The following is a 23,350-nucleotide window of genomic DNA, read 5'->3' on the forward strand; positions in this document are numbered from 1 at the left end:
GACCAATGTGGTGTCGGGGGTGATAGCACCTTGAAGTGCGTGCCGCATCTGGGAGTAGCGGTACAACTCCGAATCCGCCATACCATATTTGTCTTTGAGCGCGGCAAAGGAAAGGATTTCTCCCCTGACCCACAAGTCCCCAATGCTCGTAATGCCTATGAGGTCCCAGTGTCTGAATCCCTTGGTGTTCCCCAATGTGCCTAATCGCCTTGTTTCCCAGAGTGGTGTGGCCAGTGTCAGCACCCCTTCCCATCCCAATGCTTTTTGAGCCATGTGCCATATTTTAATAGTGTGTCATGGTGCCAGTCAGTGTTTGACGTTTTCTGGTGTTGTATAAAACCCTCATCAGCCTGTCATCCGGCACTATCTCTCTGTCCAGTCGATAAGCCGGGTCGTCGTGGGGTGCATGGAGCCACTGGTTGATAACCACTAGTTGCGTGCCCAGTAATATAGCTTGACGCTTGGTAGCGCTATACCGCCATCATACCAACTGCGGGTCAGCTTGGGGTGCGCTATCCGCGCCGGACGGCCATCTCACAGCAAGTTTGACACTTCAGCATTGATGGACTGGAAATAGGAGCGCGGAACCGGGAACGGAGTGTCCTGGAGTGCATAGAGGAATCTCTGGAGCGCCAGCATTTTAAAAAGCGCTGCTCTGCCCAGCAAAGTGAGCGGGAGCGATCGCCAGTGTGTTACGTCAGATTTCAGCCTATTCAGTAGTTTCATCAGGTTTTCCGTCACAAAGATGTTGGTCTGGGGTGCTACATAAATTCCCAAATACATAAACCCCCTGGTCGCTATTTGCACAGGACATTCCAGAGGCAGGGGCGGGCCGTTCCGTGCAGTAGGTAGAGCATAGATTTGGGCCAGTTAATAGTGTAGCCCGACTGTTTTCCGAACCTTGTAAAAATATCCAGGAGGGCCTGTAGGGAGTCTGCCGGGGAGGTCATGTAAATCAGTAAGTCATCGGCATACAGGGAAATTCGGTCTTCCCATCCCGTCTCAACGGTTATCTCCTTAAATAGCGGTGTTGTGCATGTCCAGACTGCCAGTGGCTCCAAGACCAGGGCAAAGAGGAGCGGCCAAAGCGGGCACCCTGCCTTGTCCCTCTGCCAAGCGTAATCTCTCTGGAGATATGACCATTTATGATCACATGTGCCAGTGGTGCCGTATAAAGAGGCCGTACCCAGCCACAAAATTTGGGACCAAACCCCATCCGACCCATAACGGCAAACATGAATGGCCACTCTACCTGGTCAAAAGCCATTGTCGCGTCTAGGGAAAGGATTGCCGCGTCTTGGCGAAGAAGGTGGTTCCGCGGCAGCACGGTGTGTAGGCGCCGCAGACTGAGGGAGGTGCTGCGGCCCGGCATAAAGCCTGATTGGTCTGGATGGACCAGTGTCGCCAGATGCAGTCGTATCGCCAGTGTCTTGGCTAGGAGTTTCACCTCCATATTAATCAGGGATATCGGGCGGTATGATGACGAGCGCTCAGGGGGCTTACCCGGTTTGTGTATTGGGATTATTGTCGCTAATCTTTGATCTCTGGGCAAAGTTCCCTGCTGGAGACTGTCATTGTACATGTGGACCAGATGGGGGGTCACTTTGCTGGTTATCTTTTTATACAATTCCACCGGTAGCCCAGTGGGCCCCATTGCTTCGCCCGTGTTTAGCGCCCCCAACGCTTTCCCAAGCTCTTCCGCCGACAAGTCGGCTTCCAGTGCTTCCATATCCTCCTCCTGCAGCATTGGGAGCGGTATGTCTGCCAGCCAGTGCCCGCATTCCTCCTCCGTTGCCTGTGCAAGTGGAGTGTAAACCTTTTCATAGTGTGTTGCTAGCTCCATGACAATGAGCCGGGGGTCAGTGATTGTCGTGCCATCTCCTAGCGTGAGTTGCGCTACCCACCTACTCGCTCTTTCTTTCTGTTCCAGCCATGCCAGCATTTTCCCGGTTTTGTCCCCCAGCTCGTACATTCTGTGCATAGTGGTCCTGTGCCTTGCCTTAGAGTCTACCTCCGCAGCCGCCCGAAACTCCTGTCCTGCTAGCGCCGCTGCACGTGCCGTAAGTTCATTGGGGTCTAGTGCATGCGCTTTCTCCGCCTGTAGTGCTGTGGCTTCAAGTGAGTCTATGACTAGCCGTCGTTCCCGCTTGTGGCGGGTGATAACAGAGATTGCGTGTCCCCTAAGTACTGATTTGTAAGCTTCCCAGAGTACACATGGAGAATCCACTGATCCCTCGTTCTCAGCAAAGTAGAGATCTGTAGTAGTCACCAGGGTCTTAGCTATTTTGGGATTCTGAAGAAAACCAGGGTATAGTGGGTAAACCCGCTGCAGTCGTGGGCGGTGGGCAGTGTAGGTGAGCTGTATAGGAGAGTGGTCTGAGATTCCCCGGGCTAGGTGGTTAATCGCTTTGACGTGCTCTGGAGGGACCGCCAATGTAAGGATATAGTCAATATGGGAGAGGCTATTGTGTGCTGCTGAGTAAAACGTGTACTGTTGTTCCGTGGGATGTTGGAGTCTCCACATGTCAGTCAAACCCATGGCTGCAAGAAAGTCTCTTACGAGTTGGCTCGGTCTATTGCTGTCTCTGGGTGGGCAGCGGTCTAGAGTTGTGTCGCAAGCTGCATTCAGATCCCCACCTAGGATTAATTCACCTACAGGCAATTCTAATATCAGTTTGCTCAGATCCTGCAGTGTTGTTTGGTGAAGTGTCGGGGGGATGTACACGGAGACCATGTTGTAGCTGCGCCCCTCCCATTGGCAATTGAGTGCTGCAAACCTTCCATAATCATCTCTCCATGTCTTGGTGATCACTAAGGGGGAGTTTTTATGTACCATGACGCCTACTCCTCTAGATCCAGAAGAGAACTTAGCGTGTGCTGCCATTTTAAACCCCCAGCGGTTTAGCGGCTTGCATGCAGCTTCCATTAAGTGGGTCTCTTGGAGGAGAACTACAGTTGGCGCTTTCCGCTTGAGAATATTGCAAGACTATACCCCTCTTAATTCTATGGCCCAAACCATTGACGTTCCATGATATGACTGTCAATGGGGGGGGGGGGGGGGGGGGGGGACACCATTTGTGCTATTCGGGGATCATCCCCGGTGTGACTGGTGTTCTGCATGGTATCTGAGGAGTGTCAGGAGTTAAGCCAGAGTGGATGCACCCGTGCCCTACGTGTGTGTCCTGGGTGTCAGACCTGCGTGTTACTGTCTCTAGGCTGGACTGCATAACTAAAACTTGAGAACAAATGCATACAACTATTGCATAAATACAAACCCCGTCCCTCCTCCCTGCCTCCCAGCCCGGCGGATCTAAAATTATCCACCTTCCCAACAGAGCAGAGTGCTTACAGTCTCTTGTAACCTGCATAATGCTGGAGGGTGAGATCTCGCCATCCCCGGTGAGTCCCTTTGCGGAATCAGTCTCATTAAGGCCATGAAGGTGTAAGATCTACCTTTTGCCGCCTTCCAAGCATGATCTGTAATGTCTGTTCACCTCTGTCATGGATGATCATGATAGAGAGGACCCCCCCCGCTCCCACAAACTCTCCCCTATCATCCTTAGACTGCAAAGTTATGTGCTTGATCCAATCTTCAGGCAAAGCACTACCTCGCAGGTGTGTTCTAGTCCCACCTCTGCAGTGTCTCCTTCGGCAGTTCGGCCCATATTAGCTACCTTCCTCCTGTATGTCGCGGGTCGGTCCTCGGTGTTTAGGGCTCCTTGCTGGTCGCCATCCCTCCAGCCAGTCTCTAGCTTCTCCCAGTATTTCAAAAAACCACGCCTTCCCCTCGGATTTCACACGGAGCCTTGCTGGGAATAGCATGGAGTATTTAAGTTCTCTACTGCGCATCTCCTTTTTTACTTCGGTAAAGCTTCTCCGTTGTTGCGCCACTGCCGCTGTATAGTCCGGGTAGAAGGTGACCTCTGCGTTGTCGATCTTGATCGGAGGGGTAACACGCGCCGCTTGCAAGATGGCGTCACGGTCTCAGATCAGAAGTTGAATGTTCGCGCCAAAATAGGTTTTGGCGGTTTCCCCGGACGCGGTTTCCCTCCTGGCACTCGGTGGGCTCGTTCCACCGAGAAGTATTTGGAGAGGCCTCGTGGTTTCAGCTGTTTTTGAATTAGGTCCTCAACAAAGAGGTCAAGAGCCTGGTCCGCCGTCGTCTCCTGTACGCCAACGAGGCGCACATTGTTGCGTCTTGACCTCCCTTCCTGCTCGTCCAGTTTAGCTTTAAGCGTCATATTATCTTACTCCAGCTGAGTCATTCTGGCCTGGAGGTCTGCCTTGTCTGCCGACAGTTCAGTTGTAGTTTTTTCAACTTCTCCTAGTCGGTCTGTTACCTTGGCGAGGTCTGCCCGCATGAAATGTAAATGTAAATGTATAGGCATTTATATAGCGCACTACTTACCCGGAGGGTCCCAAGGCGCTTCGACCGCTGCGAAACCCTTCCTGGCTTCCCTGAGAGATGGTCCCTTAATGGGTATCTCCAGGGTGAGACCAGGCATCCCCGGCGGTCTGGTGGGGCCGTTAGTGAAGATGAGGCAAGCTAATGCCCAGAGTTGCCGAGTGTGAACGCTGATCAAAGTGGGCACCGAGGCGAGAGAATTATCGAGTCCGCTGACCCTGGTCCAGAAACCTGCCGCGCCGGGAATCGAACCCTGGTCCCGGGCCGTCCTCTGCTCTCGGGTCTGCCGCCTCTAACCAGTGAGCCACACTACTTCGCATGAAAGAGATGTCGGTTGATATTGTGCCCATGGAGGATTGCAGACTCTGCAGTGTTGCCATGACGTCTTTTAGCGTGATTTCCCCAGTGACCCCCGAGCCGGGAGACGGTTGCTTGGAGGACTGCGTCGTCGTACCCGTTGTCACCTCCGGGCCATCTTTAGTATAGGCAAATTTGTCCGGTTTTGGGGCTTGCGTCTGCCCCCTTGTCCCTCTACCGCTCATAATGACTCCTGGGTCCACCGCGTAGTATCTTCTTGTCTTGCGGTCGTCTGACGAGTACTGGGTCACCTGAGCCTCTTTTGCTCCCTTGGTTACCGATGAAGGAGGGGGGGGAAAACACTTCCTACCTCTTTGCACTTCAACAGCTTTCCCAGGCCCCTGTAGATTGGTGCAGGGGGTAACAGCTATGGATCCGCGTTTCTGGCTGCTTATGTGGCACTGGCTATCACATTCCTGTTTGTGTCGGAGCTCAATTCCCCAGGCGTTTGGAATGGGGGGAGGTGGGGAGGGCCCACGATTCAGGAGGCCCAGGAGATCTCCGGTGGCCCACCGCACGTCTTTTCCGTTTCTCCTGCTTCCTCTCCGGCCGCCCGCACTGCGTGTCCTCTTAGCAGGCGGCGGGAACTCCAGCAGCAGGGAGAGTTTGGCCATGTTGGTAGACGGGCGCCGCCGGGAGATTGCCTTGTGTGCCGGGTCCGGTCTTGTTTGGGCGCCCGACCCGCTCCTTCCCAGAGTTTTGCTTTTCCGGGTCGCGCCTCTACGCGAGTCCCTGGCCTCAGCTGGACATGTGGACCTCACGAAGCACTGGGCCGGATCTCCGCTTCTGGTGGGGTCCGGACGGCGAGAGTGGGCTGCGCTGGGAGTGGATATGCTCCGGTTCTAGAATTAGCCCTTCTGAGACCAATTAGAGGCAGGATTCATATACTGATTTATGCGGGAAGCTCCACTGGTCTCGGAGCTCTCTCAAGCTGCAGCCATCTTCCCTGGTCGCAAGCCACGCCCCCGCGTTTAGCTTTTAGATAACATATTTGAATGCATTTAACTATCCATCTGGCTATTCCTGACTTTGAAATGGGATTTCCTTTGTGTTATGGTGCAAAAGCAACAAACAGTTGTTTTGTTTTTCTAAATGATTTAGTTCTGTCCACATAGTAAAGTAGAGCTCTTTTTACGTCTAGTGTGTGCAGGGCTCTCTCAGCTACTGACTGTGGATTCTGAAAGAATACTGGCAGTTCAATTGCTTGATTGATATGGAAATTGGATACGACTTTAGACATGAATTTAGGGTTTGTTCTAAGAACTTACTTGTTAGCATGTACCAGCATGAAGGGTTCTTGAATTGTTAGTGCTTGCAATTAGCTTACTCTCCTGAGTGAGGTAATGGCACTAAGAATGCAACCTTCCACGTTAAGAATTGCAATTCGCATGAGTGTAGAGGTTCGAAAGGAGGTCCCATGAGTCTGGTAAGCACTATATTTAGATTCCAGACTGGGGAAGGAGGGTGTCTTGGAGGGATCACCCTTTTTAAACCCTCCATAAATGCTTTAATTGCTGGTACCTGGAACAGTGAAAGGTGTTGCCTGTTCTGAAGGTATGCTGCTATAGCAGCCAGGTGTAGTCGTATGGAAGAGTATGCTAAGTTACATCTTTGTAAATGCAGCAGGTAGCATATAATGTTTTGTATGGAAGCGTCTAATGGGTTGATTTGGTTATTGTTGCAGTAAATAACAAATCTCTTCCATTTTGCTGCATAGCACGCTCGTGTGGTTGGTTTTCTTGTCTCCCTAATGATGTTCATGCAGTCTGGGGGCAAGTTAAGGTATCCGAACTCTAAGACCTCAGGAGCCAGATCGCTAGGTTCATCTGAATGGGATCTGGGTGTCTTATTTCTCCATGGTTCTGAGTTAGAAGATGTGGAGCAAGGCACAGTTTTTGATGAGGAACTACCGAAAGTTCTAGGAACGTCGTGTACCATGGTTGTCTCGCCCATGTGGGAGCAACTAGGATTAGAGTGAGTGAGTGTTGTCGCAGTTTGAGTGCCACCAGCGGGATCAGGAATGCTGGGGGAAAAGCGTGCGCAAATCTGCCTGACCAGTTCATCCATATTGCATTGCCCAGTGACAACGGATGTGGGAATCTGGCGGCAAAGTGCTGGCATTTGGAGCTTTCTTTAGTGGCAAACAGGTCTACCTCTGAATGACCCCATTCCTCGAAGAATGGCTGGAGAACTTGGGGGTGAATCTCCCATTTGTGTATTTGTTGGCTGTGCCTGCTGAGCAGTTCGGCAATTTGATTGTCCTTCCCTGGGAAGTGTTCTGCTAGGAGACAGATGTTCTTTTGAATTTCCCACTTCCATATGCTCTGCGCCAGATGGGACAGCTGTGGAGAGCGAGTTCCTCCCTGTTTCTGGATATAGTACATTGCGGTCATGTTGTCCATCTGGATCAACACCGTCTTGTTGTACACGTATTTCTGAAATGCTTTTAGGGCTAGGAAGATCACTAGCAACTCTAGTTGGTTGATGTGCAGCCTTTTTGTTTGTTTGTCCAGAGCCCTTGTACTGTGTACTGAAGGAGATGGGCTCCCCAGCCTGTCAGTGATGCGTTCGCTGTTAGTACTAGTTGTGGAACCGGCTCTTGGAACAGTCGCCCCTTTGAAAGGTTTTGTGGGTTCGACCACTGCAGAGAGTTGTGAGCACGACTGTCCACCAACACTAGGTCTTTTAGTTGTCCACGAGCCTGGTTCCATTGTAGTGCTAGGCATTCCTGTAACGGGCGCATCTGAAGTCTGGCGTGGGGGACAATGGGTGTTCTGTTTGGCCTGTGTCCTGCTGCCTGGGAGCCCTGTAAAACCTATTCTCTGTTGCTGCTGGCCCTAACGACCCTTGCTGACCCGTAGTCCTCCCGCTGCCGCAACTTCATCCAAGCGGCCGCCGAGAGGAGGACTACCTTTCCCAGGGGGCTAAGCGGCGGCCACGTCACACACGCGCCCGGAGGCGCCTTAAATCGTGCTCCCCATCGGTGGAGCGGGTGTTCTGTTTGTCCTGCGTCCTGCTGCCTGGGAGCCCTGTAAAACCTATTCTCTGTTGCTGCTGGCCCTAACGACCCTTGCTGACCCGTAGTCCTCCCGCTGCCGCAACTACATCCAAGCGGCCGCCGAGAGGAGGACTACCTTTCCCAGGGGGCTAAGCGGCGGCCACGTCACACACAAGCCCGGAGGCGCCTTAAATCGTGCTCCCCATCGGTGGAGCGCGTGTGTGTTACAACTAGCCCTGTTGGTACATTCCGTCCACCCCTGCTCCCTGACCCATGTTGGGTTCTCCCATCCGGAAGCTCCCTGTGGAATGTTGGTGTGTTCTCTAGTGAGGAGAGTGGATGGTCAATAAACGAGTATTCTTCTTATCAGCTGTGTCCTGTTTTCTTCAGAACTTCCAACACTGGCGACGGAACTGCGCATTCTTTACTTGCGCCCCTTTCAGTATTTCTTTCTTGATCTCTTGTGTGGAAATCTCCATCGCGACACACCCTGGCAAAATGCCCCCTTCTATTGCATTTCTTACAAGTGACATACCTGGCTGGGCATTGGTAATAGGTGGCAAAATGGTTGTTACTGCCACACCGGTAACACTTAGGACCCTTCTCTCTGTACTCTACCTTGGTGTTAGTATTTTCCTTAAACCTCATCTTGTACACATCAATCCTGTCTTCTGCATCACTAATGGTGGCCACTACCTTCCCCTCTGGTTTCATTTCTTTTACACACCTTGCTGTGTGTTCCACTGACTTGGCTATTTCAATAGCTTCTTTTAGCCCTGGATTCTTTGCTAATAGCTTCTCCTGAATGCGTGGATTATTCGTGCACCCCACCAATTGGTCTCTTATTAAAGAGTCTGTGAGATCCCCAAACTCACATAGCTGTGTCAGTCCCCACAAGACTGCGATATAATTCTGTACTGACTCCTGTTTCCCTTGACACCTTTTAAAGAATTTGTGGCGCTCTAGAACCACATTGATTCTATCCCCGAAATGTTTCTCTAATTTTTCCATGGTCTGCATATACACATCAACCTCCCCCACAGCATTACCTTCCTGCTCTGGCACAGGTAGGGATTCATATACTTTGCGCCCTTGCACACCCAGATTATGGAGTAGGATATGTTGTTTTCTTATAGAATTGAACCTTTGCCCCCCTATGGCTATGAGGTACGACTCAAAAAGTTTCACCCATTCCTTCCAGCTTATCTCAGGTTCCCCTATGTCATTAAGAAAAGGTGGGGGTTGATTCATGCTCGCTGCTGCCATTGTGAAAGGGGAAAGGACCTGGAACTACACAACACTGGGGGATAAAATAACTATTAAAAAGAGAATACTACCCAGTGTATTGAAAACAGCTCTAGAACAGGCAATATTCCCTCAGTACTCACTGTCCCTTTATTATGTGGACCAACAACAAAGAAAATATTGGGAAAACGCTGCGAAGATCAAAGTTAATAGGGTTGTGGGTGAAAGTTCACTCTATTCCATCAAGCACCAACAGTCAGTCACTTTACTTGAGGTGCGCAAGCTTCTTACTTGTATTTTTTCATTCCCTTTTGACTCCCCTCGATAAGTCTTATGGAAATCCTCGACAAAACGTGTTCTGATTGAACAGCTGCTCCTTGCTCTTTATTTTCCGGCCTGATAGCAAGACTCCGGATACAGACGCTATCTTAGGGATGTGACAGAGATAGGCGGCCCTTAACACCTTTTGCGCCGGCACTGCTTCCCAGACAGAAACTCGACACACGGACAATTCTTCTGTGAGCTTGAATTTGAGGTAAAGCGCAGGCGCCGACTTGAGACATCGCAAAGCCCCTGATCTGGTTGACTCTCCAAAGATTCTGACAGGAATAGGCGGTCCTAAGCTCCAGATGCGCAGCCGCAATTCCAGTCAAGACACTACTCACGCAGGCAGACAGCTTCCTACCCGCCGTAACGCAGGTGCCCAACGAGTCTTAAATCCGTCAGCTACTTGGCAGTAAACAAAGCGTACTACCAGGAAATCACTCGCCGTCAGCGCTGTTACAGACACCATGAATCGTAGGCATCGCTCGTTACGCCGCCACTTTGCCCACGCAAGCCCTCTATTGCCCGAAAGCAAATGGCCTGGTGGAGAGAGCAAATAGGGTCATCAAGGAAAATATCCAGCTAGCTACCATAAATGGACAAGACGTAGATAACTGTTTGAGGGAATGTCTGTGGGCTTATCACACTTCACCCAGTAGAATAACTGGGGTCTCTCCTTTCGTGTCTTTACGTGGGAGGGAACCAAGTACCAACTTTAATCCCAGTTGGTTAAACGGTGGCGATGTCAGGGATATAGATTGGGAGGAGGCAGGAGAGAAAGTCAGACAACATCAAACCAAGTACAAACAGTGGTACGATAAAAAACATGGAGTTAAGGTTCAAAAGTGCGAAGTGGGGGACATGGCGCAAGCCAGAAGGAACATCAAATCGGGAACTGTCATCAGCAAGTTTCACTCCCCCAGCAAGATTGTTAAAGTGTTGAAAAATGTAGTACAGTTTGAAAATGGTCAATGGTGGAGTTTTGACAACATTGTAAAAGTGCAGCCATAACCTGTTTTCTAGGTACGCCGGTTATTCCTCTCTCTGGTGTGCCCTGCCTACCAGTTGCTACCCTGTATCTGGCCTTACGCATTGTTGGTACTCTTTATAAGGAAGGGAGATGTGTTACAACTAGCCCTGTTGGTACATTCCGTCCACCCCTGCTCCCTGGCCCCTGTTGGGTTCTCCCATCCTGAAGCTCCCTGTGGAATGTTGGTGTGTTCTCTAGTGAGGAGAGTTGATGGTCAATAAACGAGTATTCTTCTTATCAGCTGTGTCCTGTTTTCTTCAGAACTTCCAACAGTGTTCTGTTTGTCCTGCGTCCTGCTGCCTGGGAGCCCTGTAAAACCTATTCTCTGTTGCTGCTGGCCCTAACGACCCTTGCTGACCCGTAGTCCTCCCGCTGCCGCAACTACATCCAAGCGGCCGCCGAGAGGAGGACTACCTTTCCCAGGGGGCTAAGCGGCGGCCACGTCACACACGCGCCCGGAGGCGCCTTAAATCGTGCTCCCCATCCGCGTCGCGGGGGAGCGCCCGGGGCTAAGCCCGGGCAAAGGGCGGGCCCTCTGTGGCCCTCAGAGGCCTGAGGAGACCGGACTGGACAACCTCTCTGTCAACTGCCAACAAAGAGTGGGGCCTCATCGTGAGTAGTCAGAGTCAAGTCAAGTCAAGTCACAAGATTTGTATAGCGCACTACATACCCAGAGGGTTTCAAGGCGCTTAGGAGGGGAGGAGGATCAATTGTCAAATATCCACGTTTTAAGCTGCTTTCTAAATGCTAGGTGATTCTGGGTGAGGCGAAGGTAAGCGGGGAGTGAGTTCCATGTTTTGGCAGCCAGGTATGAGAAGGATCTGCCTCCCATGGTAGTCTTGTTGATGCGAGGTACCGTGGCGAGGGCTTGGTTGGAAGAGCGAAGTTGGCGGGAGGGGGTGTAGAAGGACAGTCGGGAGTTGAGGCTATCTGGTCCAATGTCGTAGAGTGATTTGTGTGCGTGGGTGAGCAGTCGGAAAGTGATTCTCTTATTGACGGGTAGCCAGTGGAGGTCTTTAAGGTGACCAGAGATGTGTTCGTTGCGTGGGATGTCTAATATGAGCCTGGCTGAGGCGTTTTGGATTCGTTGTAGTTTCTTCTGGAGTTTAGCGGTGGTACCTGCGTAGAGGGTGTTTCCGTAATCCAGTCGGCTCGTGACTAGAGCGTGGGTGACTGTTTTCCTTGTTTCGGTGGGGATCCAGCGAAATGTTTTTCTGAGCATGCGAAGAATGTTAAAGCAGGAAGAGGATACGGCGTTGACTTGTCTGTTCATTGAGAGTGAAGAGTCCAGGATGACGCCAAGGTTCCGTGCGTGATCTGTCGGGATGGGTGCTTTTCCAAGGGCTTCCGGCCACCAAGAGTCGTCCCATGCAGAGGGGGATGTACCTAATATGAGGACTTCTGTTTTGTCCGAGTTCAGTTTCAGACGGCTTTGTTTCATCCATTCGGCGACTTCTTTCATTCCTTCGTGTAAGTTAGTTTTGGCGGTGCTGGGGTCCTTGGTGAGGGAGAGGATCAGTTGAGTGTCATCCGCGTAAGAGATGATGTTGAGGTTGTGTTGGCGGGCAATGGCCGCGAGGGGGCTCATGTATACGTTGAAGAGGGTGGGACTGAGTGAGGATCCTTGAGGTACACCGCAGATGACTTCAGTGGCCTCTGACTTGAATGGTGGGAGGCGGACTTTCTGGGTTCTTCCGGTGAGGAACGAGGTGATCCATTCCAATGCTTTTCCTTGGATTCCGATGTTTCTGAGGCGTTGTAAAAGGGTGCTGTGGCATACTGTGTCGAAGGCTGCAGAGAGGTCGAGGAGGATGAGGGCGACTGTGTTTCCATTGTCTAGTAGAGTTCGAATGTCGTCTGTTGCTGCGATGAGGGCGGTCTCGGTGCTGTGTTTGGCTCGGAAGCCAGATTGTGAGGGGTCGAGTGATTTGTTGGCTTCGAGGAAGGCGGCGAGCTGGTTGTTGACGGCTTTCTCGATGACTTTGGCCGGGAATGGAAGAAGCGAGATGGGACGGTAGTTTTTGAGTTCGGTGGGGTCTGCTGTTGGTTTTTTCAGAAGGGCGGTGAGTTCAGCGTGTTTCCAGTCTTCAGGGAAGGTAGCGGAGTTGAAGGAGCAGTTGATGACGTCTCGGAGGTGTGGAGCTATAACGGAGTCTGCTTTGTTGAAGATGTGATGAGGGCATGGGTCTGTGGGGGATCCAGAGTGGATGGAGTTCATCAGGCGGATGGTGTCCTCAGTGGAGATTGGGTTCCAGGCGTTAAGGATGTTTGCGGGGGGAAGATGGTCAGCAGATGGTAGGGTGGTAGGGTGGCTTCCGGATTGGTTGTCGAAGCTGTTGTGGATGTCAGCAATCTTGTTGTGGAAAAAAGAGGCTAGGGAGTCGCAGAGGATTTGAGAGGGGGTGATGTCGTTGGAGTTGGCCGAGGGGTTGGAGAATTCCTTGACGATGTTGAAAAGTTCCTTGCTGTTGTGGGCGTTGTTGTCAAGTCGATCCTTGAATGCCGTTTTCTTGGCTTTACGGATAAGTTGGTGGTGAGTACGGGTGGCGCTTTTGAAGGCGTTCTTGTTGCTGGCGGATGGGTCTTTTTTCCAGGCCTTTTCAAGGGAGCGGCACAGTTTCTTTGACTTCTTGAGATCCTCGTTGAACCATGAGGCCTTCTTGTTTCCAAGTTTGTGTTGACGTTTTTTCAGTGGTGCTAAGGTGTCGGCGGTGTTGGATAACCAAATGGAGAGGTTGGAGGCGGCTTCGTTGGCGTTAGAAGAGAGGGCTGGGGAGGTTCGAAGGAGCGATGTGGAGATCTGATCCGTGGTGATTTTGTTCCAGTTTCTTTGTAGAGTTGGTTGGGTGTGGATGATGGGTTTCGGCTTGTTGTAGGTGAAGTGAACGCAGCTGTGGTCAGTCCAGAGGAGATCCGTAGTGTGGCTGAAGGAGATATGGTTGCTGGAGGTGAAGATGGGGTCGAGTGTGTGACCTGCGATGTGGGTGGGGGAAGTGACCAGTTGTTTAAGTCCGAGGTTGGCGAGGTTGTCTAAGAGGGTGGCGGTGTTGCGGTCGTGGAGCTTTTCAAGGTGAAAGTTGAGGTCTCCCAGAAGGATGTAGTCTTTGGAGGGGAGTGCGTGTGGGGTGATGAAATCTGTGATGTCTTCACTGAATTTTGCGCGGGGTCCTGGTGGTCTGTAGAGGAGAGTGCCTCTAAGAGTTGTCTTGGGATCGATGGGGATCTGGAAGTGAAGGTGTTCGGAGTTAGTGAGGTTGGCGTCGGAGCTGGTGGAGATGCGGATGGATTTCTTATGGACGATAGCGATTCCTCCTCCTGTATGGTCGGTGCGGTCCTTGCGTGTGATCTTATAGTCATCAGGGATAGCGATGGCGATGTCAGGTGCGGAGGAAGCGTTCATCCATGTTTCCGTTAGGAAGGCGACGTCTGGAGAGATGGTGTCTAGTAGATTCCATAGGTCAATGGCGTGTCTGTGGACCGAGCGGGTGTTGAGAAGGATGCATTGTAGGTGGTTGGGGTCGGGAATCTGTGGTGTGGTCGTAGCGGAGATGTGGTCAGTGCCGATGAATTTGCAGGAGTAGCAAGAGAACGGTCCATGGGTGCGTCCGGGGGCGGCTAGGACGCAGTTGGGGGCTCGACCTGGATTAAGGGCTAGGAGGGTGTCAGCATCGTAGGTAACGCGGGGGGGCTGGGTAGAGCGAGGGGCAGGGGGTCTGGCGCTGGGCGCGGTCCAGGCGCGGACGGGCGTAGACGGGCTTACCTTTGGCGCACCTTCGGCGTGTCCGTAGCGCGTGGACGCTGCGCGTGGGACCATTGACCATAAATGGATGGTGGAGGGGGAGGGGCGAGGGCGCTTCAGCTGGGAGGCGGGTCGGGCTCACGAGGGCTACAATAACAAACAAAATGGAGGCGGGGGGGAGCACAGCCGAGCGCTGGAGGAAAACGCGCTAAACACAGTGAAAACAGCGGTAATTTCAAATTTCAATTGCTAATCAAGCTGGGCGACACACAGGCAGACAGCAGGCAAGGCGATTCAGCCGTTTTTAAGCAGTATGAAGCAAGGCAGCAAAAAGCGATACCATAAGTCTCCAGGGGACACTGGGAGCGACCACCCTGCTCGAGGGAGAGGAGCGAGTCACGCCGATTTCAGGAGGGGAGAGCTGTTTACGGTCAGTGGGAGGGCGCTTCAGCTGGGAGGCGGGTCGGGCTCACGAGGGCTACAATAACAAACAAAATGGAGGCGGGGGGGAGCACAACCGAGCGCTGGAGGAAAACGCGCTAAACACAGTGAAAACAGCGGTAATTTCTAATTTCAATTGCTAATCAAGCTGGGCGACACACAGGCAGACAGCAGGCAAAGCGAATTCAGCAGTTTTTAAGCAGTATGAAGCGCTGGAGGAAAACGCGCTAAACACAGTGAAAACAGCGGTAATTTCTAATTTCAATTGCTAATCAAGCTGGGCGACACACAGGCAGACAGCAGGCAAAGCGAATTCAGCAGTTTTTAAGCAGTATGAAGCGCTGGAGGAAAACGCGCTAAACACAGTGAAAACAGCGGTAATTTCAAATTTCAATTGCTAATCAAGCTGGGCGACACACAGGCAGACAGCAGGCAAGGCGATTCAGCCGTTTTTAAGCAGTATGAAGCAAGGCAGCAAAAATTCATCCAATCCATTGAACTATGCATTACTAAGAGGGTCTTTTGAACAGTTATCGCTGTTATCACTGCCGAAGGGTGCTTGTTACTTGTTAATATCTGGTCTAACTATCCCAGTTCATTGTCCGCCACTGTTGTTAACATGCCAGCTAAGGGGGTCCCCAAAAATGTTATTTCCAAAACTATGACTCTCAAGGGGACAATTGATCATTATTTAACCCGGGCTTCCTCTGCCTTAGAACGGGAAATAACACGAGCTGAACAGGGGTTATCTTTAGAAAATCTACCCACTGTGTGTACAACAGTAGGCCCTTCTGATTCAACACAAAAGTCACCAACACAGGAGGTTAATGAGCTTAATGGATCTACTACTGTCACTAGGAACATTGGGGAGTGGGACAAATCAGGGACATAACTGACGCCAACAACGCGGACATCAAGCAACTGGTCCAAAATAGTTGTATTGATGTCCACACATCACCTAGTTTGCCTACAACTAATGTTGCTAAACATCCCAATTTAAGCCAACCCATGGCTACTAGACCCTCATGCCCAAAGGTGCAAGAATCAAACAATCATAAGGGAGTAACTCCTTTACCAAATACTACTCCCGTAAAGACCACGCTCAATATCCCTAATAAGTTAGAAACTCGTGATAATGGGCAAAGTAACAGATCTAATACCAGAATTGACTTGCAGGCTGAGGCTGCCCCCTATGTATGCGTCCTCTCGGGCGTTCCTGAGCTAACCCATGGGGAAAATAGAGAGGCCACAAGAACTAAAGAACAAAGTTGCCTTTTGGCTTAGTAAAAACAGACCTCTCCCCCCCAATATCGATGGGCGTATTTTAAATGTTAGAAGGGTTGGGTGGCTTGGACACACGACCAAAGACATACCGGGAGACTTGATCATTGTTAATTTCAAGAGTACTAGGGTGATCCCATTCCTGAGAAGCTGGCAACCACAAATGGGAGATGGTTGCATTGTAACATGGGAACTTGTTGACTTTTACCCTAAAGTACTATCTACACCACATGTGAGCACTAGGGCTAATAGATTACCACCCCCGGGCCCTGCAAGTTTGCTTAATATCCAACCGTTGATTACTTATGGCAGATATGCTTCACTGTCCCCACTTGATGAAAACGATTGACTTAGTGTTGTTAGTGATTCATTTATCCCAGGGGCTGTTAGGGGTAATATAATAGTTGTGAAAGCTCTAGCGACCTTATCACCCGTATCTAGCCTGGGGTCTAGTGTTGATTCTAACCTGTGTCCCCCTGTAGCTAACATATGCCCGGTTCCATTGGTTAACTTACCGAGCCCGACTATAACTACAAGTGAACACTCTCCTGCTTTGTTATATACCAAGGTTGCAGGCTGGAATGTAGCGGGGCTTGAGCCTAGATTGTCTTTACCAGAGTGGGAGGAATTTATAGACAAAGATAATGTCTGGTCCTTTCAGGAAACCTGGGTGGAAGCACCTGTATTTCGTGTCGGCTTACAAAATTTCTATAAGCCAGCATCAAAAGGCCATAGAGGGCGCCCTGTAGGCGGCCTGACAACATGGGTTCGCCAATCTCAAGGCGTAACGGTTGAGGAAGTTACAATAGACAGCCCAGATGTACTAATTATTAGGATCCAGTCTTCCAAGGGTCTTAACATCCTGCTTGTTAACATCTATGCCAGGGGTGTCCAGGGTGGGAAAGTCTCCCCAACTTGTACACTTTTGGATGACTTTCTCTCTAAAGTACCAGATGTGGGGCATAAGATTGTGGTGGGAGATTCCAACACTTGTTTTGAGCCAATGGGTGATGAGGACAGCTTACTTACCGAGGTTGAAGATATGTCGTGGGGAATCCCCCAGTTGGAATTGGTACCCATAAAAAAGTGGTCACAATCGGCTATGTATATTAAAGGAATGTGCCTAAATCTAGGATTAAGGGCTGCAAATGGTAGGGTGAAATCTGACAGGATGGGCAGGCATACCTTCAACAACGGCAGACACAGTAGTCGTATTGATTACATCTTGATTGACGTGAAGCTGTGGTCTGTCGTTGTTGATATGGAAGTTGTGGCCAAGACCTGAAAGTGATCACGACCCACTAGTGTTGTCCCTACTGGATCATAGTTTCCAGGGGGTCCTGTGTGATGACTCGAATGCTGTCCAAGCCCAGGTATGCTTAAAATATGATATGAGAATGGTCAGGTGGCCTAAGGTCGCTGTTGATGAAGCAGCCAGAACAGAGATAAGACTCCTAGTTTCTCAAACACTAGAAGTATTACATAATTGCGGGTCACAGGACACGATTAATGCTAAAATCCCAATTGTCCACAGCGAACTATTCCAGGGGCTTAAAAAGATATTTACTAAGAGCATATCCAAACGGGGCAGTAAAAGTAAACCAAGATTGGTTACTTGGTATGATGATAAGTGTAGGCAGTCCCAAGGAGAATTGCTCTTAGCAATTAAATCTAAAGCTCATGGTCAAATCCGTATCTGTAGAGCTGCTTATAAAGAAGCACAGAAAAATGCTAAAATAAAATGGGATGAGGAACGCTGGAAGGCGCTGACTGAGGCATGTGATGGTAGAAATATGCAACAGTTCTGGCACCTTCTTAAATGGGGTAAATGCCAAGATGATCGACCAAGCTCCTCTTTTGTGGACCAACAGCAATGGTTACACTTTTTTGAAAATCAGTTCAGGGTGAATAATGACGCTGTGGCAATTTTGCCCCCCCTAAATTCTGACGAGCCGCTTATTTTTACCCACTCTGAGGTTAAGTATATTTTGAAATCAATTCCAAGTGGGAAAACTCCAGGTCCCGACTGTGTTCCTGCTGACCTGTTTCTGCAGGAGCAGGAACTTTGGGTGCCTTATATTACTATCCTGGCTAATGCCCTAGCATCTGGTGCGAAGGTCCCCGATTCTTGGTACAGGGCTGAAATTTTACCGATTTATAAGAAGGGTGACCATACTGTACCATCCAATTATCGGCCGATCAGCCTAATAGACGCGGTGCAAAAAATAACTGCCCGTCTAGTCTTGGGACGCATCCAGTCACGGATCACCGAATTTGACATTTTGACACCATTGCAGGCGGGTTTCCGCAGTCATGTGGGCACAATTGACCAAGCATTCCGGTTTGTGTTGCTTTGCTGGAAGTCAGTTTTTCTTGGAGGGGGCAAACTATATGCGGCCTTTGTTGATCTTAGGTCCGCTTTTGACCTTGTTCCGAGGGCAAAGCTGTGGGAATGCTTACTGAACTTGGGTATGCCAACTGAATTGGTGAGGCTCCTGGTGAATCTCCATACTCAAACATTCGCACAAGTACGCTGGGGCAAACCTGGAGAGGTGACAGAGATTTGCAGTGGCAAAATGTGTAAGACAAGGGTGTGTATTGGCCCCTACCCTCTTTTCGTTATTTATTAACGGGGTCATAAATTACTTTTCTAATTACCCTACAGACGCCCCAACCCTGGCAGGGATAAAGATACCACTCCTCATGTTCGCGGACGGTACGCTGTCAATATCGAAAACGCCAGTCGGCTCTGTCCAGGTTTGAATTGTTTTGTCTCGAGCATGAGTTAGAGGTAAATGTATCCAAAACTAAGTTCATGGTTTTACGTGGGAAGAAATCTGCCAGAGCCAGGGTAAAAATGGGCGGAACCACCTTTGAACAGACCTCTCTATTTACCTACCTCGGCGTAACCTTCAGTGAGAATCTCAGCTGGGCCCCGCAGCTTGATCTTTTAGCTGTAAAACATGCTCAAATTGGTGGAGCTTTACTTAAAGAACACAAAAGCTCCTATACAAGGCCTATGTCTCCTCTTATGAAAATTTATGGTTTAAAAATCTTACCCACAGTACTGTACGGTGCAGAGTTATGGGGTTTTAGTAAATTAGATGCCTTAAAAGTGGCCCAAAACAAATTCCTTAGGGCGGCAGTACGACTACCGCAATCCACACCACGTATACCCCTCCTTTATGATCTAGGTTGTCAACCAGTGGAGGATATAGCAAGATACAGACCCATTGCGTTCTGGCGGCGCCTGTGGATTACGCCAGAGCTTTCGCTTTATGCGAAAGCGTGTCTTGAAGTCAAGGACCTCCAGGGTTCCCACAAGATAGGTTGGTTGAGAGACCTAAGATCCTACCTATATGACATGGGGCTGGGGGAATTGTGGTCTAATCCGGATACAGCTATTTTTCCTACGAAAAAGGTGTTGAGAAGCATGTATTTGGAGTGGACTTTTTGCAAAAGGCATTCTTTAATGGTAGATGGTTCACTTACGGCATCCTTTGTGTTAGTGAAGGATGCCAGTCAGCTGGAAAATTACTGGGATGTCATTACTAGGCCTATGGACCGTAAACTATTTCATCAATTTAGAGTAGGGTCTCTTCCGCTTAGGGGCCTAACCAAGTCATGGAGCCATCCACGGTGGACCAGCGGACTGCCCACTGTGTCTAGGGTTGGGTGAAACAGTTGACCATCTCCTATTTGTCTGCCCTTTGTATAATGTACCAAGACAAAAGTGGTTACGCCCAGTATGTAGCAAAAACAGCCAGTAGAATTTTAAAAACAGATACATCATCACTGGTTGTAATTGGAGTGGCGAAATTCCTGGGCTGGGCATGGATCTTACGGGCAAGGCTGATCAAGTCTCTTTCTACTGCTGCGTAAACTGTAAACTGGAACAGCAGTTTTCTGTACCACTGAATGTTACTGCCTTTTTTAAACTGTTTTTTAACTGGATTTTTATCATGTAAATGAAGTCTGACGTCAGTGATTTAATACTATTCTTATCTTGTTCTTAATTGTATATTAATATATTGTCTTAACATACTTCACAACTTTTAGCTGTATATTTTATCTGTAATTTTGATATATTACTGGTTATGTTGTATGTTGTGTAGCATGTCTTATGATGAAATATTGAATAAAGACTTGTTTGACTTGAATATGCAGGAGGCCATCATGCCTATGAGCTGCATGAAAACTTGGGCTGGCAGGCAGTGCTGTGGCAGGAATTTGCGGATGAGTATCAGCATGCTGGCTATCCTTGCTGTGTTTGGGTACGCCTTTGCCACTGACGTGTTTATAGTCTCTCCCAGGTATTGCTGTATGTGGGAAGTTCCAGATGCGATTTTGTGTAGTTGATTGAAAAGCCTAGGCTGTGTAGCAACTGGATTGTTTGGGACGTGTGTGCTGCACACTGTTGGTACGATTTTGCTTGTATTAGCTAATCGTCCAGATAGGGGTACACATGGACGTGTTGCCTCCTGAGATGCGACGCCACTGTCGCTAAGCATTTTGTAAACACTCTTGGAGCCGTGGTAACCCCGAAGGGCAAAACCTTGAATTGGTAGTGTTGCCCTTCTATTGTGAACCTGAGGTATTTTCTGTGGGCTGGATGGATGAGTATGTGGAAGTACGCATCCTTAAGGTCCAGTGTTGCTTGGAAGTCTCCTTGCTGTAGCAACGGGAGCACTTGTTGTAGTGTAATCATATGGAAGTGCTCCGATAGCATGTATTGATTTGGGGGCCTGAGGTCCAATATTGGTCTGAGAGAACCGTCCTTTTTTGGAATAAGGAAGTATAGGGAGTATACTCCTTTCCCTTGTTGGTGGAAAGGGACATGCTCTATGGCCCCCTTTTCCAACATGCTTTTCACCTCTTGTTGTAGTAGGGTGATGTGTTCTATGGACATAGGACGATATCTGGGTGGTATGTTTGGTGGCGTAGAAGTCAGTTCTAGGCAATAACCAGACTGGAAAATTTCTCTCACCCACCTGTTTGTGGTAATTGCGTGCCAGACAGGTAGGAACTGTTGTAGTCTGACTCCGACTGGTGTTACGTGGTCTGGAGGCAGCGTAATGAAGTCACTGTTTTGTGGTGGCGGATGTCCTGGTGTTATTGCCTCCCCGCCCTCTTCTATTATTACTGTTACATCTGTAACCACCTCTGGTGGTGTTCTTTACAAAGGAACCTTGTGTGTTGCTTTTGTATGAGGCAGATGTTTGTGAAGTATTTCCTTGTGTATTCGCTCTGTATGAGGAGCGTCAAAAGGAGCCACTATGTTGCAGAAATTGCAGTGCACCCATGGATTTTGCGGTTTCTGTGTCCTTTTTCATTTTGTCCAAGACGGTGTCTACCGCAGGACCAAATAAAAAATCTGGATTGACGGGTTGGTTTAGAATGGTGGACTGCACCTCATTCTTAAAACCTGAAACCCGCAGCCATGCGTGTCTGCGACGGAGGACACTAGTATTAATGGACCTAGCGGCGGTGTCTGCAGCGTCCAGTGCACATTTAATGGAGGCATTTGATATGAATTTTCCCTCCTGAATGAGATCATTTGCTTGTGCTTTAAAAGGCTCGGGCAAATGTTGCATAAGGCTTTTGAGCTGATCATAGTGCGCCCTATCGTACCAAGCCAGTAGGACTTGTGTGTTAGCAATTCTCCAAGAGTTGGATGCTTGTGCCGCTACCCTTTTGCCTGATGCCTCTAGAATTTTTGACTCCTTATCAGGGGGAGGTGCTTCTCCTGTTGTCTGAGAGTTGGCTCTTTTATGTGCGTTAGCAACCACTAGTAAGTCTAGTGGCAACTGGCCCTTGATGTAAGTAGGGTCTGTAGGAGCCGGTCTATACTTTTTTTCTATTCTGGGATTGATTATCCGTGCCCTGGCCTTATCCTTGAATATGTCATGTGCGTGTTTTAGAACTCCCTTCAACATGGGAAGTATTTTGACACTTTTCTCTGCAGTAGTGAATGTGTCAAAGAGGAAGTCTTCTTCCACGGGGTCACTGTGCATGTCCACGGTGTGGAATTGTGCTGCCCTGTCTATGAGTTGGTTAAAGACTACTGTTTCATCGGTGGGTGATGGCTTAGTAAGATAAGTGGACACATTAGGGATGGGATGGCTGTCATAAGGGTCTCTTGGCTCATCCCAAAGTTCCTCTTGGTTAGGATCTTGAGGAAAATCATATAGATGCTGTGGTTTATACCCTGTGTCCCCCTCATCGTCCCCGTGGTGAGAAGGTGAGGTAGGTGCAAAGGGTGTGGAAGGCATATTAGGTTGAAAAGGAATGAAAGATCTTGAGGGAGAAGTGCCAGAGTCCTTTTTCTTCAGTGGAATAGGTGAATGAGTTTCAAAGTCCAAAGGTCTCTTTTTCCTATGCAGGATGGTAACTTTACCAGTGTCTGGGTTAATGTAAATTTTAGCTTGGTCGTCCGATGGATCTGGGTGGAAAGCTCTTCCTCTACAGTCCTGGGTTTAGTGTTGGACTTTTTATTGGTCGACAACACTTGGTTTTTCGACGACTTTTGGTGTTTTGCTGGTCTTTTTTGGCTCGGGGCCTGATTTCGGGTCGACAAGTGGTTTTGGGTCGACCGGAGCTTTCGGGTCGACACGTTTTTTGTGCTCCGTAGGCTTCTTTGGATGAGTGTCTTTCACCGGTTCAATGGTCTTTTTTGGATCTACCGGTGTCTTTGGAGCCGTTTTCTTTGGGTCAACAGGTTTGTCCGGCTTCGATGGTTTCGGTACGGCACCGGATGCCGGGTCGACGGTTTTCGGAACAGCAGGCTTGTGCGGGTCGGCGACCTTCTTCGGTTCGGCGCCCTTCGGCTGCGTGCCCTTGTTCTGATCGACCGATTTTTGGGGGTCGACTGCTTTAGGCTGAACAGCCTTTGTGGGGTCGACAGTCTTCTTTGGCTCGACGCTCTTTGGCTGTGCGGCCTTTTTTGGATCGACGCCCTTCGGGTCGGTGACCTTTTTTGGCTCTGGAACCTTCTTCGGGGCAATGGTACTAGGCCCTGGGGTTTCTGAAGGTTTCGGTTCCGAGCCGGAAGGCGGGGCTGTCGAAAGTTTTTTATGATCTTGGCTAAGGCCTGTTGGCGATGCCTCGACCGGAGCCTTTGGTGACGGGTCAATTGGTGTCGGGGGTAGTGTACACACGATTTGGCCAGACGGGATCTCGTCGTCCGAGTCGGAGTAGTCCTCGACTGTGACGATCTCTAGGTCCGAGTCTCGAGCGTCCGGTAGGTCCTGGTTATCATCGAAGATGTTGTCCGGTTCCGGTGCCTGTCGCTGCATTTCTTGCCTTGCGGCCCGTCGGATCCGTATGATTTTCGACCGAAACTGGACGCAGGCCGGGCAGGTTTCTTCCCTATGGTCTGGGGAAAGGCACTTGTTGCATACTGAGTGTTTATCAGTATGGGGGAACTTGGAGTGGCATTGTGGGCACCTTTTAAAAGGGCTTCTTTCCATCGACGGTCGGCTCACGTGGCGTCGTAAAGGCCCAGAGGCCCGCGTCGACGACCTATTCGAG

General features: G+C 49.8%; 1 protein-coding gene across 2 annotated transcripts in view; it reads right to left on the reverse strand.

Annotated features, from left to right (window-relative positions):
* The window catches only part of MTERF4 (mitochondrial transcription termination factor 4), a 407,863-nt gene that overhangs the window by 108,430 nt on the left and 276,083 nt on the right, over positions 1-23,350 (reverse strand). The window lies entirely within an intron of this gene.

Source organism: Lissotriton vulgaris, chromosome 11 (assembly GCF_964263255.1).
Source record: "Lissotriton vulgaris chromosome 11, aLisVul1.2, whole genome shotgun sequence".
Taxonomy (NCBI): Eukaryota; Metazoa; Chordata; class Amphibia; order Caudata; family Salamandridae; genus Lissotriton; species Lissotriton vulgaris.